The 21,497-nt window shown below is 34.8% G+C and overlaps 1 long non-coding RNA gene across 1 annotated transcript; it reads right to left on the reverse strand.

Annotated features, from left to right (window-relative positions):
• Positions 1-1,805: 1,805 nt before the first annotated feature.
• On the reverse strand, positions 1,806-19,616 carry LOC123595466. Its single transcript, XR_006711173.1, has 4 exons — positions 19,605-19,616; positions 14,575-14,579; positions 7,203-7,210; positions 1,806-1,899 (listed from the first exon to the last, which is right to left on the reverse strand). It is a non-coding gene; the product is annotated as an uncharacterized LOC123595466 (long non-coding RNA).
• Positions 19,617-21,497: the final 1,881 nt, after the last annotated feature.

Below are 21,497 nucleotides of genomic sequence, written 5' to 3' on the forward strand. Positions count from 1 at the left end.
ATGCTGAACATCACTAATCATCAGGGATACAAATCAAAACTACAATGAGATATCACCTCATATTTTTAAAATGGCTAAAATCAACAACACAAGAACAACAGGTTTTGGTGAGTATGTGAAGAAAGGGAAACCCTCCTGCCCTGTTGGTGGGAATACAAACTAGTGCAGCCAGTGTAGAAGACAGTATAGAGGTTCCTCAAAAAGTTAAAAATAGAACTATCCTAAGATCCAGCAATTGTATTATGAGGTATTTACCCAAAAAACAAAAACACTAATTCCAAGGGATACATGCACCCCTATGTTTATAGCAGCATTATATTCTCTACAATAGCCAAATTATTGAAAGAGCCCAAATGCCCATCAACTGATGAATGGATAAGAAAATGTGATATATGTATACACTAGAATATTATTCAGCCATAAAAAGAATGAAATCTTGCCATTTGTAAGGACATGGATGGAGCTAGTGAGCCAAATGAGCAAAGAGAAAAAAAAGGGGAGAGAGAGGCAAACCAAGAAACAATCTTAGCTATAGAGAACAAACTGATGGTTACCAGAGGGGAGGTGGGGGGAGATGAGTTAAATAGGTAATGGGGATTAAGGAGTACACTTATGATGAGCACTGGGTGTTGTATGGAAGTGTTGAATCACTATGTTGTCCACCTTAAACTAATATTACACTGTATGTTAACTAACTGGAATTTAAATAAAAACTTTAAGAAATAAGTAAAATTATCTGTTTGCAAATTATTTGATTTTATATGTAGAAAATGCTAAAGATTTTGTGTACACACACACACACACTGATAGAACCAAAGAATGAATTCAGGAAAGTTGAAGGATGCAAAATCAAAAATTAAATATCAGTTGTGTTCCTGTAAATGAACTGTGGACAATCCAAAAAAGAAATTAAGAAAACGATTTCATTTACAATAGCATCAAAGCCATACAATACTTAGCAATAAACCTAACTATGGAAGTGAAAGACTTGTACACTGAAAACAAGAAAATATTGCTGAAAGAAGTTTTGTGGGGTTTTTTTGCTGAAAAAAAGTTTTAGAAGACACAAATAAAGGGAAAGACATCCTATGTTTATGGATTTGAAGGTTTAATATTATTAAGATGACCATACTACCCAAAGTGCTCTCTCTACTGATTCAACACAATCCCTATCACAGTCCCAACATACCTTTTTCAGAAATGAAGAAAACATCCCAAAATTCATATAGAATCTTAATGGACCTCAGATAGCCAAAACAATTTTGAAAAAGAACCAGTTTGGAGGCCTGACTTTAAAATATTACAAAGTTACAGTTATCCAAAGAGTGTACTGTCATAAAGACAGACAAATAGACCAGTGGAATAGAATAAAGATCCTAGCAATATATCTTTGTATATATGGTTAAATTATATTTAACAAAGGTGCCAAGACCATTTAATGGGGAAAGGGCTGTCTTGTAAACAAATGGTGATGGGAGCTTTTCCACCTGCTCCCCCTCCCACTAGTGCCACTCCTGCTATACCACCAGCTCAGAGCTCCCAGTTCCTGTAAAGCTAGCGCCAACCTCATCTTTCTCCAGCCAGAGTCGTAATCATCTACTGGAACCTCATTAGCCATGATGAGATGTTCTCTGACATCTATAAGATCTGGAGATCATAGATGGGCTGTGCCTGGAGGTGGAGGGGAGGACGGTCAGTAGGACAGAGGGTAACATTGGTGACTTGCTAATCAGTGGAAATGCCTCTGATAACGGCACCAAATGCAAATGTACCAAAAGCACAGTGAGACATAACTTTCAGGAACACAGCTTCACAAAAGAAGCCTACAAGAAGTAAATTGAAGATTACATGAAATCAACAAAGGCAAACTTGAAGAACAGAGGCCAGAAAGAATAAAACCTTTTATAACAAGGGCCGCAGAACAAATCAAGCACATCCTTGCTAATTTCTTTTTTTTTTTAAGTTTTATTTTTTTAATTTTTAATTAATTTTTAAAATATGAAATTTATTGTCAAATTGGTTTCCATGCAACACCCAGTGCTCATCCCAACAGGTGCCCTCCTCAATACCCATCACCCACCCTCATTTCAAAACTACCAGTTCTTTATTGGTGATTCAATTTCAAAAACTACCAGTTCTTTATTGGTGAAAATACGAATCCAGATGGCATGGTTGCTCTGCTGGACTATTTTGAGGATGGTGTAACCACAAATATGATTTTATTTAAGGATGGTTTAGAAATGGAAAAATGTTAAGGAATTTGGCTATTGCTTTGGATGTATCACCTGTTGTCATAACTGGCTGCTGCTCTTCATCCACACAACACTGGGATTTAAACAAATAGGATTGATGGCATCTTGAGCTCTTCATTTATTTTGACCTTGATTTACTTAGAGAAGCATTGTTTTTAAGAAAAAAGAAAGCCATGTAGGTTTATAATAATGAAATGCATTTAAACTCATTTGAAAGAATTCCTCTTAGTTTAATACATATTTAAATCCATCCTGTGTAGTGTCTTGGAGAAGCTAGAGCCTGGTTGTAGACTATTGCTAGAAAGCACAAGACTGCCTGCAGATAATTTCTACAGTGAAAACTACTTCTGGGACTGGAATATAAAAAACAAGAACAAAAAGTCTTACTTCTGAGTTCAAGTAAAGGGAAAGGCCATAAGTATAGCTGTGCCAACATTTGAAGTGGGTTCCTTACACATTTCATCACCTTCAAATGGAAGTATTTAATTATGGAAGCGATTACCAAAAGAAATAAAAAGAGACCAATACAAATGGAAGAAAATACAAAAAAGAAATATAAAACAAAACAAACATAAAACCAGATATGATGATGGGAAAGCTGGGTATCTATATCCAAAAGAAATTGGGGCCCTTCTCTTGTACCATATACAAAAAATAACTCAAAATAGATTAAAGACCTAAATGTAAGAACCCAAATTATAGAACTCTTACATAAAACAGAAGGAAAAATCTTTATAAATTGGACTTGGCAATTATTTCTTCAATATAACACCAAAAGTACAAGGAACAAAAGATAAAGTAGACAAATGGGACTACATCAAACATTAAAAAACTTTTGTGAATCAAAGAGCATGATCAACAGAATGAAAGGTACCCTATGAAGGGGAGAAGATAATTGAAAATTATTATGTGCCTAATAATGGATAAATATTTATAACTTTTTAATTTTAATTTTTAAAAATGTACATCCAAATTAGTTAGCATGTAGTGAAACAATGATTTCAGGAGTAGATTCCTTAATGCCCCTTACCCATTTAGCCCATCCCCCCTCCCACAACCCCTCCAGTAACCCTCAGTTTATTCTCCGTATTTATGAGTCTCTTCTGTTTTGTCCCCCTCCCTGTTTTTATATTATTTTTGTTTCCCTCCCCTTATGTTCATCTGTTTTGTCTCTGAAGGTCCTCATATTATTGAAGTCATATGATTTTTGTCTTTCTCTGACTAACTTCACTTAGCATAATACCCTCCAGTTCCATCCATGTAGTTGCAAATGGCAAGATTTCATTATTTTTGATTGCTGAGTATACTCCATAGTATATATATATATATATATACCACACCTTCTTTATCCATTCATCCATCGATGGACATTTGGGCTCTTTCTATACTTTGGTTGTTGTTGATAGTGCTGCTATAAACATGGGGGTTCATGTGTCCCTTCAAAACAGCACACCTGTATCCCTTGGATAAATGCCTAGTAGTGCAATTGCTGGGTCATAGGGTAGTTCTATTTTTAGTTTTTTGAGGAATTCCATACTGCTTTCCAGAGTGGCTGCACCAGCTTGCATTCCCAGATAAATGTTTAGAATTTATAAAGAACTGTAAGTCAATAACAAAAAGTCAAACAACTTGATTTAAAAATGGGCAATGAACTTGAATATACTTTTCGCCAAAGAAGATAGACAAATGACCAACAAGCACATGCAAAGATGGTCCACATTACTAATCATCAGAAAAATGTAAATCAAAACCACAATGTGATACTACCTTACACCTATTAGGATGGCTATTATAAAATAAAAATCAGATAACAACAAGTTTTGGCAAGGATATGGAAAATTTGGAGCACTTAAGATCTGTTAGTGGTATTGAAATAGTGAAACCATTGTGGAAAACAGTAGGGAGGGTCCTCAAAAATTTTAAAATAGAATGACCATATTATCTAACAATCTTACTGCTGGGTATATATCTGAAATAATTGACAGCAAAGTTTTGAAGAGCTATCTGCATGCTCATGTTCATGGCAGCACTAGTCACAATAACCAAGAGGTAGCAGCAATTAAAATGTCTACTGAAGGATGAATGGATAAACAAAATGTGTGTGTGCATACAATGGAATATTATTCAACATTAAATAGGAGAGAAATCCTGTCATATGCTTCAACATAAAAGTAACATTGATGACATTATGCTAAGTAAAATTAGCCAGTTACATTAAAAATAAATACGTATGATTCTGCCCACATAATGTATCTAAAGTAGTCAAGTCATAGCTACAGAAAGTAGAATGGTGGTTTCCATGGGCTGGGGAGAGGGGGAGAGGGGAATTATTTAATCAGTATAGAGTTTCAGATTTGCAAGATGAAAATTTTCTGGAGATCTCTTCACAATAATGTGAATATATTTAACCCTACTGAACTGTACACTTAAAAATAGTTAAGATGCTAAATTTTATGTTATGTATTTTTACCATAATAAAAAATTCTCAAAAGACCTAAAACAAAGATTGAATCAGTAATCAAAAGTCTCCCAAAAAGAAAGTCCTGGAGCAAATACTTTCACCAGTGAATTCTATTAAGTATTCGATGAAATATTAACACCAAGAATTCTCAAATTCTTCCAAGAAATTGGAGAAGTGCTTTCTAAAACTCTTTCTGTGAGGCCAGCACTACCCTGATATCAAATTCAGATAAAGATATTACAAGAAAAAATAAAAACTAATACATTTTATAAATATAACACAAATATCCTCAACACAAAAGCAAATAAAATCCAACAGCATATTAAACAGATTTTTCAGCATAACTATATGGGATTTGTCCTGGGAATTTAAGGATGTTTCAACATAAGAAAATCAATCAATGTAATACATTACATTCATAGAAATAATAGAAGAAAACATTATTATCTCAGTTGACAAAGAAAAATCATTTGACAAAATCCAGTACCCTTTAATAATAAAAACTTAGAAACTTAGAAATAGAAAATTCCTCATCATGATAACAGGTAATTGTGAAAATTCCACAGCTAACATGGTACTTGGTGGTGAAAGACTTAGGTTTCCTCTAAGATCAAGAACAAGATAAGACTGCCAAATTTTATTGCTGCTATTCGCCATTGTAATAGAAGTTCTATCCAGAGCTATTCTATAAGAAAAAATAAAAATAAAAAAAAAACATACTAATTGGAAAGAAAAAAGTAGTATTATCTGTATTTACTGCTGGTATGATTTTTCTAATACATATAGACACAAATAATCCAAAAGACAGCCATTAGAGCTAATAATCCAATTTAGCAAAGTTGCAGGGCACAAGGACAACACTAAAAATTCATTTGTGTTTCTATACAACAGGAATAAACTACCCAAAAGGAAATAAGAAAGCAATTACATTTACAATAGCATCTAAAATAATTAAATATTTTACAGTATATCTAACCAGAGAGGTGAAAGATTTGTATGCTGAAAGCTATAAAATATTTCTGAAAGAAATTTTAGAAGGCTTAAATAAATGGAAAGACACTGTATGTCCATGGTTACAAAGACTTAGCATTGTTAAGATGTCAACAGTATCCAAAATGATCTACAAATTCAATGCAACAAAAATTCAGCCTTCTTCACAGAAATGGAAAACCTGATCCTTAAATTTATACAGAATTGGAATGGGTTCTTAATAATCATAAAAGTCTTGAAAAAGAAAAAAAGTTAAGTTGGAGGATTCACACTTCTCAACTTCAAAACTTAATACAAAGCTACAGCAATTAAAACAGTATTGTACTTGCATAAGAATACATAGGCCAGTGGAATAAAGTAGAGAGACCCCAGAAGTAAACAAAAAATCAGTAGTCAGTTGGTTTTCAACAAGGGTGCCAGACCTGTCAATGGAGAAAAGACAGTCTTCAATAAATGATGCAGGGAAACTGAATATCCATATGCAAAAGACAGAAGTTGGACCCTTATCTTACACCATATACAAAAAATAACTCAAGATGAATTCATGACCTAATTTAAGAGATAAAACTAGGGGCGCCTGGGTGGCTCAGTGGGTTAAGCGACTGACTTCAGCTCAGGTCATGATCTCGCGGTCCGTGAGTTCGAGCCCCACGTCGGGCTCTGTGCTGACAGCTCAGAGCCTGGAGCCTGTTTCAGATTCTGTGTCTCCCTCTCTCTGACCCTCCCCCATTTATGCTCTGTCTCTCTCTGTCTCAAAGATAAATAAACATTAAAAAAAAAGAGATAAAACTATAAGGTAAAACTCTCTTAAAAAAAACAACTATAAAACTCTCATAAAAAAACATTTGAGGAAAACTTCATGGCATTGAATTTGATTATGATTTCATGGACATGACATCAAACTGCACAGACAACAACAACAAAAGTAGATAAATTGGACTTCATCAAAATTAACAACCTTTGTACATCAGAATATACTATCAAAGAAGTGAACAGATAACATGAATGGGAGAAAATATTTGGAATTGATATATTTGAAAAGTGATTAATATCAAGAACATGTAAAGAATGCCTAAAACTAAATAACAAGAAATTAAATAACCCAATTAAGAATGGGTAAAGGACTTAAGTAGACATTTCTCCCAAGAAGGTATACAAATGGTTAATAAGCACATGAAAAGATGTTTAACATTTTCAAGCATTAGTAAAATGCAAATCAAAACCACAATGAAAAACCATTTTATACCTACTAGGAAAATTATAACGTTTTAAAGAAAGGAAAATACTGGTGATATTTTGATAGAGATTGCATTAAACATGTTGATTGCTTTGGGTACTACAGACATTTTAACAGTGTTTGTTCTTCCAATAAATGAACATGGAACATAGCAAGTGTTAGCAAGGATGTGGAGAAACTAGAACCCTTGTACATTGCTGGTGGGAATGTAAAATAGTGTGGTCAGTGTGGAAAACAGATTGGCAGCTTCTTACATGGTTACAGATAGAACTACCATATGACCCAGCAATTTCACACCTAGCTATATACCCAAAGTAATTGGAAGGACTTACTTAAATAGATATGTCTATATCAGTGTTTTTGCACTATTATTCACAATAGCTAAAAGGTGTAAACAACCTAAGTGTTCATTGGCAGATGAATGGGTACACAATATTTGATAAATACATTCAACGAGAATTTTAATTAGCCACAAGAAGGAATGAAATTCTGATATATACTACACCATAGATTGACGTTAAGAAATTATGCTTATTGGTAAGGCAGGCACAAAAGTGCAAATACATATTTCCACTTGTGTGAGGTACCTAGAATGGGCAAATTTATGGAGACATAAAGTAAAATAGTAGTTAGTAGTAGTAGTAGGGGCTTAGGGGAGGAGGAAAAGGGGAGTTATTGTTTATTGGGCATGGTTTTTTTGTTGTGAATGATGAGAATGCTTTGGTATAAATAGTAGTGATGGTTATAAACCATTGTGAATGTATTTAATGCAACTGAAATATACACCTAATAATGGTTAACGTGATAAATATTATGTGTGTATATTTTACCATAATAAGTTAATGGCATTTGGTCAAGTGTGACCTATTTGGGAAAAAATAACAAAATGTATTCCCCCAAAATAAACTGTAATTGCTTCAAAGATTTAAATGCAAATTTTGAAATATAAAAGTACTAGGAGAATATATTAGAGACTTTTCTTAAACTATATTCTTGGTGAGAGAAAATTGCATTGCAGGTTAGATAGAAATCAGTGGGTACATTTGAAAAAAAGTTTGATAAAGCTGAATGATAATGTTAACATGATTCAGGGGTGCCTAGTGGCTCAGTTGGTTAAGCATCTGACTCTTGATTTCAGCTCAGATAATGATCTCATGGTTTGTGGGATCGAGCCCCACATCAGGCTCTGCACTGCAGAGTTGGTTTGGGATTCTTTCTCTCTCTGTCTCTCTCTCTCTTTCTCTCTCTCTCTCTCTCTCTCTCTCTCTCTCTCCCTCTGTCTCTCTCTCTCTCTGTCTCTCTCTCAAAATAAACATTAAAAAATAATGTTTAAAAAATAAATCAATATCAAACATGATTCATAATACCATTAACATTTGCTGGTGAATTAATCTTATATATAGAAAATTCTAAGAAATCTACTAAAAAAACTATTAAAACTAGTAAGTTCAGCAAATTTTCATGATAAAATACAAATATGCAAAAATCATTTGTATTTCTATACAGTAGTAATGAGCAAATCAACAAAAAATTTTAAAAACAACTATATAATAGCATCAGAAAAAAATTTTTAAGCCAAAAATAAGTGTAAAATTTATACACTGAAAATACAAAATATTGAAAGGAATTTAAAAAGACCTAAACACATGGAAAGATACCCTATGTTCATGGATGGGAAAACTCAAAATTTTTAAGGTAACAGTACTAACCAGGGATGCCTGGGTAGCTCAGTTCATTGAGCATCCAACTCTTGATTTTGACTCAGGTCATGATCTCATGGTTCATGGGATTGAGCCCTGCATCAGGCTCCATATGGAGCATCCCTGCTTGGGATTCTCTCTCTCTCAATCTCTCTCTCTCTCTCTCTCTCTCTCTCTCTGCCCCTCCCCCCACTCACATGCACTCATTCTTTCTTTCAAAATAAATAAACGTTAAAAAATACTAGCCAAATTGATCTACAGAGTCAATGAAATCCTTACCAAATTACAGCCTCCTTTTTTTTTCCCCAGGAACTCACAAGTTGCTTCAAAGTTTATATGAAAATTCAAGGGATCCAGAATTTCCAAAACAAACCTTAAATAGAACAAAGTTGGAAGACTCACACTATTGGATTTTGGTACTTACTACAAAGCTACAGCAATCAAGACTGTCTGTGACACACACACACACACACACACACACACACACACATCAAATAGAATTGAAACTTCAGAAAAAAGTCTTCACATTTACTGAGTTTTGACAATGGTGAGAGGACCATACAGTGGGGGTAAGAATTGTCTTTTCAACAAATGGTGTTGGGAAAACTGGTTAGACACATGAAAAAGAATTAATTTGTATCCCTATGTCACACAATATATAAAAACTTGAAATTGATCAAACACTTCAATATAAGACCCAAAACTATAAAACTCTTAGAGGAAAAAATAAGTATAATTATATGTTACCTTGGGTTAGGCAATAGTTTCTCACATATAATATCACAAACACAACAAAAGAAAGAATAGGCAAACTGGACATAATCAAAATTAAAACATTTTGTGCTTCAAAAGATACGATCAAGTAAGTGAAAAGTGAACCCACAGAATGAATAAACATTTTGCAAATCATATATTTGGTAAGGGGCTTGAATCTAGAATACATAAAAAAATGTCCCAACATAATAATATAAGGACAACTAAAAAATAAAAAGATAATTAACCTAATGATAAAATGGTCAAAGGATGCAGATATTTCTCCAAGGAGGATATTGCATTAAAAGAGGCTCAACATCATCAGCCACCAGGAAAAAGCAAATAAAAAAAAACATAAGTAGATGCTGCTTCACATCCACTAGGATGTGAAGACATAATAGTAAGTACTGGCAAGGATATAGAGATATTGGAATCCTCATACATTACTAGCGGAAATGTAAAATGGTGCAGTTGTTTTGGTAAGCAGTCTGATATTTCTTCAAATGGTGACCATATGTTCCAGCAATTCTACTCTTAGATATACATCCAAAAGAAATGGAAATGGATGCATATATCCATGCAAACTGTGCACAGATGTTTGTAGCAGCATTGGTCATAGTAGACAATAAGTGGAAACAACCAAAATGCCCATCAATTAAAATTAAATAAAATGTGGCATATTCCTACAGTGGAATAATTTTTAGCAGCAAAACAATGAAGTACTGATCATGTTACAACATGATAAGTGAGAGAAGCCAGCAGCAAATAACTATTATATGATTCCATTTATATGAACCATCCAGAACAGAAAGTAGACTAGTTGTGGACTCTGGTTTGGGAGTAGGGGCAATGGAGTCTGACAGCTAAGAGCTGAAGGATATATTCTTGGGGTAATGAAAATGTTACAAAGTTGATTTTGATGATGAATTCACTACTCTTAATATATTAAAAGTTTTTGAGTTTACACCTTAAACTGGTGAATTGTGTGGCATAAGAATTGTATCTCAATAAAGCTGTTGCAAAATACTATAAACAAGTGAAAATACAGCATATAATGGAAACACTAGTTAGAAGATAGATGCAATTTATAGACTAGTTTTCAGAATTTGCAAAGAAATGTTACAAACCAATGGAGTGAAAAACCCAATGGATAAGTAAGTAAGCAAATAGTAAGTAGTTCAGTTCATAGGAAATGAACTGAACTTGAAGTACTCAATGGCAAGATTTGAGACCCTTTTTAGTTATCAGTGTTGTTCACCAAGATTTCCTGCTGTTTAATTTTCCAAACACAGGCTTGCACTTCCCACTCCTTTTAAATACAGCTATGGCCACATACCTTGCTTTAACCAATAAAGTGGAACAGAAAGATTTTTGTCAATTCTGGGGGGGAAACTTTTAATAGCCACTGTATGATTTCTCATGATCTGTCTGCCTATTCCATGGTAATAAGTAATGTTATATATAGTGACTATTTCATCAGTTTACTTTTTAAAGTTTTTTATTTAAATAGAGTTAGTTAACATATAATAATAATAGTTTCAGGTGCATAATATGGTGATTCAACACTTCCATACAACACCCGGTGCTCATCAGAAGTGTACTCCTTTACCCTCATCACCTATTTAACCCATCCACCCAGCCACCTCCCCTCTGGTAACCATCAGTTTGTTCTCTACAGTTATGGGTCTATTTCTTCATTTGCCTCTCTCTTTTTCCCCCCTATGATCATTTGCCTTTGTTCTTTTTATTATTATTTTTAGAGAGAAAGGCTATGAGCGGGAGAGAGGGGCAGAGAGAGAGAGTCTTAAGCAGACTCCACACTCAGTGCTGAGCCTGACATGGGGCTCAATCTCACGACCCTGGGATCATGACCTGAGCCAAAATCAAAGAGTCAGGGACTCAACCAATGGAGCCACCCAGGTGCCCCTGCTTTGTTTCTTAAATTCCACATATGAGTGAAATCATGTGGTATTTGTCTTTCTCTGACTGACTTATTTTGCTTAGTATATACTTAGTATAATATATACTTAGTATATACTTAGTATAATACTAGCTCCATCCATGTCCTTTCAAATGGCAAGATTTCATTCTTCTTTATAGCTAAGTAATTATATATATAATATATATATATATATATCACATCTATATATAATAGATATATAGCTATATATATATAATATATATATTATATATATATTATATAATATATATAATATATAATATATATATTATATATATATTATATAATATATAATATATATATTATATTATATAATTATATAATAGATATATAGCTATATATAATATATAGCTAAGTAATTATATATATAATATATATATATATATATATATATATATATATATATATATATATATCACATCTTTATCCATTCATCAGTTGATGGACATCTGGGCTCTTTCCATAATTTGGCTATTGTAGATAATGCTGCTGTAAACATTAGGGTGCATTTATTCCTTCGAATTAGTATTTTTGTATTCTTTGGGTAAATACCTAGTAGTTTAGTTGCTGGGTCTTAGGATAGTTCTATTGTTAACTTTTTGAGGAAACTCCATACTGTTTTCCAGGTGTTGGCAAGGATGTGGAGAAAGGGGAACCTCACACTTTGGTCTTTCTAAGCCTAGCAGAGCTCCCAACCAACATGTGTTGGATATGTAGTGTGAACAAGAAATCTATTTTTTGGGTAAGGGGCACTAAGGAATCTACTCCTGAAATCATTGTTGCACTATATGGTAACTAATTTGGATGTAAATTTTAAAAAATAAAAAATAAAATAAAATAAAAAGAAATCTATTTTTGTTGTTTTAAGTTACTGAGATTTGGGAGTTATTTGTTACTGCTACATAATGTAGGATGATCTGACTGATATGTTCATGCACAATTGTAGAAATCCAAATCAAAATAATAGGATTCCAGTTTTTACCTGGAATATTGACAAAAATAAAAGTGGGATAACAGCCAATGCTGACAAGATGTTTATGAAACAGACACTTCCATTTATTGTTGGCATAGCATTCTATCTTCTGAGCTTGTCATAATTAAGAAATTTCTTATACCCATGTGTTTAGGTTATATCTATTTACCTATTATAAACAGTTCTTTTTTTAAAAAAAGTTTTTCTTTATTTTGAGAGAGTGAGAGAGAGTGAATGAGAGGAGAGAGACGGAGAGAAAGGGGGAAATAGGATCTGAAGTGGGTTCTGTGCTGATGGCAGTGAACCTGATGTGGTGCTCAAAATCACAAACTGTGAAATCATGACCTGAGCACTTAAGTAACTGATCCACCCAGGTGCCCCAACAATTGTGATAAACATCCCTGTGGCAAATTTCTGTTGCTAAATGGCACATTTCACTTATATACTTTTATTTGTTTCAGTCCAGTTATAGTTTTTGCTCTCTTTCACTAAGCATGGTCACCTGAGTGAATTCTAGAATATTTGGTACAGACCTTGAAAACCTGTGGATACTTAAGAAAATATAACATTCACTTTATCTTCAAATAGCATAAATTTAAAAATACTGTATCTGGAATTTTTGTTTCAGTTGCAATATATAAAGAGCTTGGAAGTCATCACTCCCAAACTTATAACAAGTAAAGCTGAACAAACTAAAACTACATGGATTTTCTGGGACTCATCAAAACACCAAGTTCATAGGTTAAACCATCACCACCACAATATCTGGAAAAACAGACAAATTCAAAATCACAGTTGAGATTTGCTCCCCTGAAGTAGAATCCACAGAAGCCATAAACTGGTAGGAATGCTTAAAATGGTAATTTTGATAAATTACTAAAAGCTGAGTGTGGACCAGCAGAAGGGTGAGATATTCTGTGTGTCATAGTGTTAGTTAGGCTTTTGTTGATTTCACCTTCAGAGAAACCATTCAATTCTCATGGTGAAGAGCCAAGAAGTACTCCCTCACAGATACAGCAGAAGGAAAGGAAGAGTAACCATTCTGAAATGTACTCACAGCATTCTCCATAACTACCTACTATGAATGGTAAAAGTCTAGAAGAGCATTACTTCACCTGGGGAACGGCATTTTTTCAATTCCAGCCCCATCTAACATTCCTGTCTTACCTTGGGAGGAAAAAAGGTAAAAAATGCTTGTGAGGTCACAGACAAGAGGAAAATACACAAATCTTGCCCACTGTAAACTTCCTGTCTCACCTAAAATGGAAAAACAAAATCTGAGAAGCACTTATAAAGATCACAACCAGGCTCACTAAAACACTTAAACCTAATAATAGAACCATAGAACGCTTCCCATTTCCCCCACACCTTTCAATAGGGCTCATGTATAGTAACAGCAGATTAAAACTAAAGAAAGTGTATATCCCAGGTCTTATTTAAGAAAAAAAAAATATCTAAAGTCATCCTTGGGTCCACAGTCCTAGCTTCATGGAATTCTGGAGTGAGAAAGAAATTCAAAGGGCTACATGCCTCACAGCTCTAAGAAGCAAGACACATAAAGCATCTTTAAATGGTTTTCTGCTTTTCCTATATTGTGTCCAAAGTTGAATATTAGATGCTCTCAAAATAATAATTTAATATTTTCCTCTCACACCCTCATCAGGAAGTCCATTTCTAATCCATCTTTCTTTTTTTTATTATGAAACTTATTGTCAAGTTGGTTTCCATACAACACCCAGTGCTCATTCCAACAGGTGCTCTCTTCAATGTCCATCACCTACTTTCCCCTCCCTCCCTCCCCTCATAAACCCTCAGTTTATTCTCAGTTTTTAAGAGTCTCTTATGGTTTGGCTCCCTTCCTCTATAACTTTTATTTTTCCTTCCCCTCCCCCAAGGTCTTCTGTTAAGTTTCTCAGGATCCACATAAGAGTGAAAACATATGGTATCTGTCTTTCTCTGTATAACTTATTTCACTTAGCATAACACTCCCCAGTTCCATCCACGTTGCTATAAAAGGCCATATTTCATTCCTTCTCATTGCCAAGTAGTATTCCATTGTGTATATAAGCCACAATTTCTTTATCCATTCATCAGTTGATAATCCATCTTTCTTTTGATGCAATTTCTTTTTTTTTAAAGTTTTTATTTATTTTTGAGACAGAGAGAGACAGAGCATGAGCAGGGGAGGGGCAGAGAGAGAGGGAGACACAGAATCTGAAGCAAGCTCCAGGCTCTGAGCTGTCAGCACAGAGCCTGATGTGGGGCTGGGACTCACAGACAGGGAAATCATGACCTGAGCCCAAGTTGGACACTTAACCAACTGAGCCACTCAGGTGCCCCTAAAAAAATTTTTTTAAGACAGGATATTGTATTTTGTCAAATGCTTTTCCTGCATCTATTAACAGGATCATGTGGTTCTTATCCTACCTTCTATTAATGTGATGTATCACGTTCATTGATTTATGAATACTGAACCAGCTCTGCAGCCCATGAATGAATCCCACTTGACCATGGTGAATAATTCTTTTAATGTACTGTTGAATTCAATTTGTTTGTATCATGTTGAGAATTTTTGCATCCATGTTCCTCAGGGATTTTGGACTGTAATTCTCCTTTTTTAAAAAAAAAATAATTTTATTGTTTATTTTTAAAAATTTACATCCAAATTAGTTAGCATATAGTGAAACAATGATTTCAGGAGTAGATTCCTTAATGCCTCTTACCCATGTAGCCCATCCCCCCCTCCCACAACCCCTCCAGTAACCCTCAGTTTGTTCTCCATGTTTATGAGTCTCTTACACTTTGTCCTCCTCCCTCTTTCTATATTATTTTTGTTTCCCTTCCATTATGTTCATCTCTTTTGTCTCTTAAAGTCCTCATATGAGTGAAGTCATATGATTTTTGTCTTTCTCTGACTGACTAACTTCACTTAGCATAATACCCTCCAGCTCCATCCATGTAGTTGCAAATGGCAAGATTTCATTCTTTTTGATTGCCAAGTAATACTCCATTGTATATGTATACCACATTTTTTTTTTTATCTAGTAATCCATCGATGGACATTTGGGCAACCTACAGAATGGGAGAAGATATTTGCAAATGTAATTCTCCTTTTTATTAGAGTCTTTGGTTTTGCAATCAAGGTAATGCTGGCTTCATAGAATGAGTCTAAGAGCTCCCCTTCTGTTTCTACTTTTTGGAGCAGTTTGAGAAGAATAGGTATTTATTCTGCTTTAAAGTTCAGGTAGAATTCCCCTGTGAATCCATCTGGCTCAGGACTCTTATTTTTTGGGAGATTTTTGATAACTGATTCAATTTCTTCACTGGTTATACACCTGTTCAAATTTTTTATTTCTTCCTCTTTGAGTTTTGGTAATGTGTGCATTTCTAGGGATTTGTCTATTTCTTCCAGATTGTCCAGTTTGTTGTCATATAATTTTTCATAGTATTGTCTAATGATTGTTTGTATTTCTGTGGTGTTGGTTGTGATCTCGCCTCTTTCATTTGTTATTTTAGCTATCTGCGTCCTCTCTTTCTTTTCTTTTGGATAGGCGTTTATCAATTTTGTTTATTCTTTCAAAAAACCAGCTCTTAGACTCTTGATCTATTCTACTCTTTTTTTTTATTCTATATTGTTTATTTCTGCTCCAATCGTTACTATTTCTATTCTTCTTCTCGCTTTGGGATTTCTTTGCTGCTGCCTTTCTAGGTCCTTTAGGTGTAAGGTTGGGTTGTGCATTTGGGACCTTTATTGCTTCTTTATATATGCCTGAATTGCAATGTATTTTCCTTTTAGGACTGTCTTTGCTGCACCCCAAATGGTTTGGACTGTTGTGTTTTCATTTTCATTTGCTTCCATATATTTTTTTAATTTCTTCTTTAATTTTCTGGTTGACCCATTCGTTCTTTGGTAGAGTATTCTTTAACCTCCATGTATTTGGGGGCTTTGAAAATTTTTTCTTGTGGTTTATTTCAAGTTTCATAGTGCTGTGATCTGAAAATATGCATGGTATAATCTCAATCTTTTTTATACTTGTTGAGGGCTGTTACCCAGTATGTGATTTATTTTGGAGAATGTTCCATGTGCACTTGAGAAGAATGCATATTCTTCTGCTTAAGATGAAAAGTTCTGAATATATCTGTTAGTCTATCTGGTCCAATGTGTCATTTAGAGCTGTTGTTTCTTTATTGATTTTCTGCCCAGATGATCTGTCCACTGTTGTAGATGGAGTAATAAAGTCCCCTAAAATTACAGTATTATTATCTACACATTATGTTTATATTTGTCATTAATTGATTTATATATTTGGGTTCTTCATGATGGGTGCATAAACATTTACAATTGTTAGCTCTTCTTGATTGATAGAGTCCTTAATTATGATATAATGCATTCTTCATCTCTTGTTACAGTATTTGTTTTAAAATCTAGTTTTTCTGACATAAGTATGACTACTACAGCTTTCCTTTGGTGTCCACTAGCATGATAGATGGTTCTCCATCCCCTCTCTTTCAATTTGCTAGTGTCCTCAGGTCTAAAACAAGTCTCTTTTAGTCAGCATATAGATGGATCTTAGTTTTTTGTCCATTTCTACACCCTATGTCTTTTGATTGGAGCATTTAGTCCATTTACATTCAGAGTGATTATGGAAAGGTATGGATTTAGCGCCATTGTGTTATTTGTAGGTTTCCTGTTTCTGGTGATGCCTCTAGTCCTTTGTAGTCTTTGCTGCTTTCCACTCACAGAGTCCCCCTTAGGATCTCCTGCAGGACTGGTTTAATTTCATGAACTTTTTAAGTTTTTGTTTGTCTGGGAAAGCCTTTATCTTTCCTTCTATTCTGAATGACAGCCTTGCTGGAAAAAGGATTCTTGGCTGCATATTTTTCCTATTCAGCACATTGAATATTTCCTGCCACTCCCTTCTGGCCTGTAAAATTTCAGTGGACAAGTCTGCCACTACCCATATATGCATACCCTTGTAGGTCAAGGACCATTTGTCCCTAGCTGCTTTCGAAATTATCTTTATCTTTTATTTTGACAGTTTCACTATGATATGCATGGTGTTGACCTGTGTTTGTTGATTTTGAAGGGAGTTCTCTGTGCCTCTTGGACTTGGATGCCTGAGTCCTTTCCCAGATTAGAGCAATTCTCAGCTATAATTTGTTCAAATGAACCTTCTGCCCCTTTCTCTTGCTCTTCTTCTTCTGAACTCCTATGATATGGATATTTTTTTCATTTCATTGAATAACTTAATTCTCAAATTCTCCCCTTGTAATCTAGTAATTCCCTTTCCCTTTTTTCAGCTCCTTAATTCATCATGACTATTTCTTAGGCCTTTGATCTCTGCAGCAATAGATTCTCTGCTGTCCTCTATGTTTTTTTCAAGCCCAGGTATTAGTATTATGACTGTTTTTCTAAATTCTTATTCAGATATATTTTTTATATCTGTTTTGAACAATTGTCTTGCTGTCATTTCTTCCTGAATTTTTATTTTTGAGGAGAGCTCTTCCATTTCATCATTTTGGCTAGGTTTCTGTCTTTTACATGTTTTAATATCTTGTTATGTGTCCTGCACCTGCAAGTACTACTGTATGAAAAAGGGGTCATACACTGTCCAAGGTCTGGCACTTAAGGAAGTGTTTCTGGAGTGTGTTGCATGCACTCTGTTGTTGCATTTTGACTATTCTATCCCACTGGTCAGTCTTATGCAAAGCTTCTCCTTTTTTGTAGTGGTGGAGTGTTTGGACCTTCACCCAGGTGTGCTTTGATTTGTTTGTTGAAGTAATCCTGGAAAAAAAAATGAAACAAGGTTGGGGGGAAGTGTGATCCCATGCAAAGAGAAAAATGAAAGGGGAGAAAAGAAGACAAAACAGAGAGCTAAAAGAACTATAAGGCTACATCCAGAGAAACGAATCAGAAACTATGAGCCTGATTCCAAAAGGAAAAAAAAAAAAAAAAAAAAAAAAGAAGGGGGTAGAAAGAAAAAGTAAAGAAAAGAGGAAAAAACAGACAGATAAAAACAAAAAAATAGTTGCCTGTTGGTGTCTGGGACCTGTGGCTGTGCTGGTTTGGAGGCAAGGCAAGCTGTGTTGGGTCAGTCTTCCTGCAGTAAATAAGCAGTTGCCAGGCATGGAGGGGCAGGGTTTGGTATAAGTGGGTCCCGCCTCCACTGGGGGTCACTGTGCTGCTCCCTGAAGCCCCACTGTATTGGTGTTGGAGAGAAAAACGGTGACACCCCAATCTCTCCTTCCCCGGACTGGGTATCTCAAACCACGATGTTCAGGCAGCCCTCACAGAATAGCACAGGCAGTTGGCTTGCCTTGGTCCAGGGCCAAGGCCTTCTCCTGCGCCTTCTTGGCACTCGGCTCAGATTAAAACCCAACGTCTTGGGGCACCTGGGTGGCTCAGTCAATTAAGCATCCAACTTCGGCTCAGGTCATAATCTTGCAGTTTGTGGGTTCAAGCCCCACATCAGGCTCTGTACTGAAAGTTCAGAGCCTGGAGCCTGCTTCGGATTCTGTGTCTCCCTCTCTCTCTGTCCCTCCTCTGCTCACACTCTCTCTCTGTCTCAAATATAAATAAACATTAAAAAATTAAAAAAAAAAACAACACTGTCTTAAAGTGCCCTGCGACATGCGGACCCTTTTCTGATGTAGCGCCACTCAGCCCTACCAATTAAGGCCTTTGGCTGGCACCTGCAGGGTCTTTTTTCCTTGGGGACGCAATTAATCCTCTTCCCACATTACTCAAGGAAGGCAACTATTCTCTCCCAGTGTGCCCTTGAGATCACTACAGCGCCCCAAGGTCGGTTCTTTCACCCAATGGTGTGCACACACGGTACGCTCTGGTCCAGAGAAAGTCACACACTTTTGAAACCTCTGAGCTTAAGTTCCTAAAGCTGTTTGCAAAATAGAACCTGGCACTTTCTGTATTTCTCATTCCTCAGTCCGTGGTCTGGAGAGGTTTTCCTCTTGTGTTAACTCAGTACTGCAATTTCACAGCCCCATTGTCTTTCTCTCCCTTTTGTCTCTCCACAGAAGGGGTTACCTCCCCTCCATGCCTACGCTGTTTTATCTCCCCCAATTCACATACATGCATCTCAATCCCACCAAGCTGTCCTCTCCACCTGTGGAGACCCTTCTACCACTCTGCAGATTGATTTCCTGGGTGTTCCAAGTGATCTGACCTCTATATAGCTGTGTTTGAGGGAAGAGAGAAATTCCAGTCCCCCTACTTCTCTGCCATCTTAACTCCTCCCAAATACTTGGATATTAATCAACACACTTCTGAATAACACATGGGTCAAAGACCTCTCAAGGGAAACTAAAATATTTTGAAAAAAATTATGAAAATATATTTTATCAAAATTGTAGGATGCAGCAAACAATGCCTAGAGAGAAATTCATAGCATTGAATATATTAAAAAATAAAAAGGATCTTAAAATCAATAATTGAAGCTTCCACTTAGGCAACTAAAGAAATAAGAGCAAACTAAAGCTAAAGTAAGCAGAAGAAAATGATAATAAAAATTAGACCATAAATCATTGATATGAAAACAGGAAATCAAGAGAGAAACTCAATAAAACCAAAAGTTGGTTCTTTAAAGATTAATAACATTTATAAGTCACTAGGCAGCTTAAGAAAAAAGAGAGAAAGATAAATTATTACCACAAATGTTTCTATGGACATTAAAAGGATAATGAAGGAATAGTATGAACAACTTTGTCCAAAACATTGATAACATAGAAGAATTGCAACAATTCATTAAAAGACATAATCTACCAAAAATAACACAAGGATAAATAGATAATCTGCATAATCCTATAACTATCAAAGAAGTTGAATCAATGCTTAACAACCTTCCAAAAGATAAAGAACCAGGGTCAGGTTTACTGGTGAATTCTACCAAATATTTAAGGAAGTAATTATACCAATTTTATCTAATCTTTCAAAGAAAATAGAAGTTGAGGGAATAATTCCCCCCCAAATTCTGAGACCAGCATTATCCTAATACCAAAACCAGGCAAATACATTACAAAAATGGAAAACTATAGACCAATATATTTCATGCAGATAGGTGTAAAAATCCTTACAAAATATTAGCCAGTAAAACCTAGCAATGCATAAAAAGAATATACACCACAGCCTAGTAGAATTTATTCCAAGTATGCAAGACTGATTCAACTTTTGAAAATAAATTAATGTGATCAATGACATCAAAGGCTAAAGAACAGAAATGATATGATCATATCAATAGAACAGAATAAAACATTTGGCAAAATTCAATACCCATTTATGATAAAAACTCAGAAAACTAGGAATAGAGGAAAATTCTTTATGCTTAATAAGGAGTATCTACAAGAAATTTACAGCTAACATAAGGGTGAGATGCTTTCTGCTAAGAACAGGAACAAGGAAAAGATATCCCTACTCACCATTCTTCTTTAATACCACACTGGAAGTCCCAGCTAATGCAATAAGAGAAAAAAAGGAAATAAAAGTATACAAATGTGGAAGGAAGCATTAAAACTGTACTTCTTCCCAGATGACATGATTGTCTCTATAGAAAATCTCAAATAATCAAGAAAAAAGCTGTGGAACTAGTGAGCAATTGAAGCCATGTTGCAGGATACAGGGTTAATTTACAAACCTCAATTTTTTTTCTTATATACCAGCAATGAACAATGGAATTTGAAATTAAAAACATAATACCATTTATATTAACACCAAAAATGAAATATTTACGTATAAATATTTAAAAATATGTACAAAATTTATTTGGGGAAAAATACAAAATACTGATGAAAGAAATCAAAGAAGATCTAAATAAATGGGAAAATATTCCATAAGCATGAATAAGAAGGCTCAATATTTTCAAGATGTCAATTCTTCCCAACATAATCTATAGATTCAATACAATGCCAATCAAAATTCCTACCATTTTGTGGATATCAGCAAACTGATTCTAAAGTTTATATGGGAAGGCAAAAGATCAAGAAGCAAACAAAATACTGAAAGAGAACAAAGGCAGAGGACAGACATTACCCAATTTCAGTACAGTCCATAAAACTACAGTAATCCAGACAATGTGGTATTGCCAAAAGAAAAGACAAGTAGATCTGTGCAACAGAAGACAGAGGCCAGAAATAGATCCACACAAATATAGTTAACTG

The sequence above is a fragment of the Leopardus geoffroyi genome, chromosome X (genome assembly GCF_018350155.1).
Source record: "Leopardus geoffroyi isolate Oge1 chromosome X, O.geoffroyi_Oge1_pat1.0, whole genome shotgun sequence".
Classification (NCBI taxonomy): Eukaryota; Metazoa; Chordata; class Mammalia; order Carnivora; family Felidae; genus Leopardus; species Leopardus geoffroyi.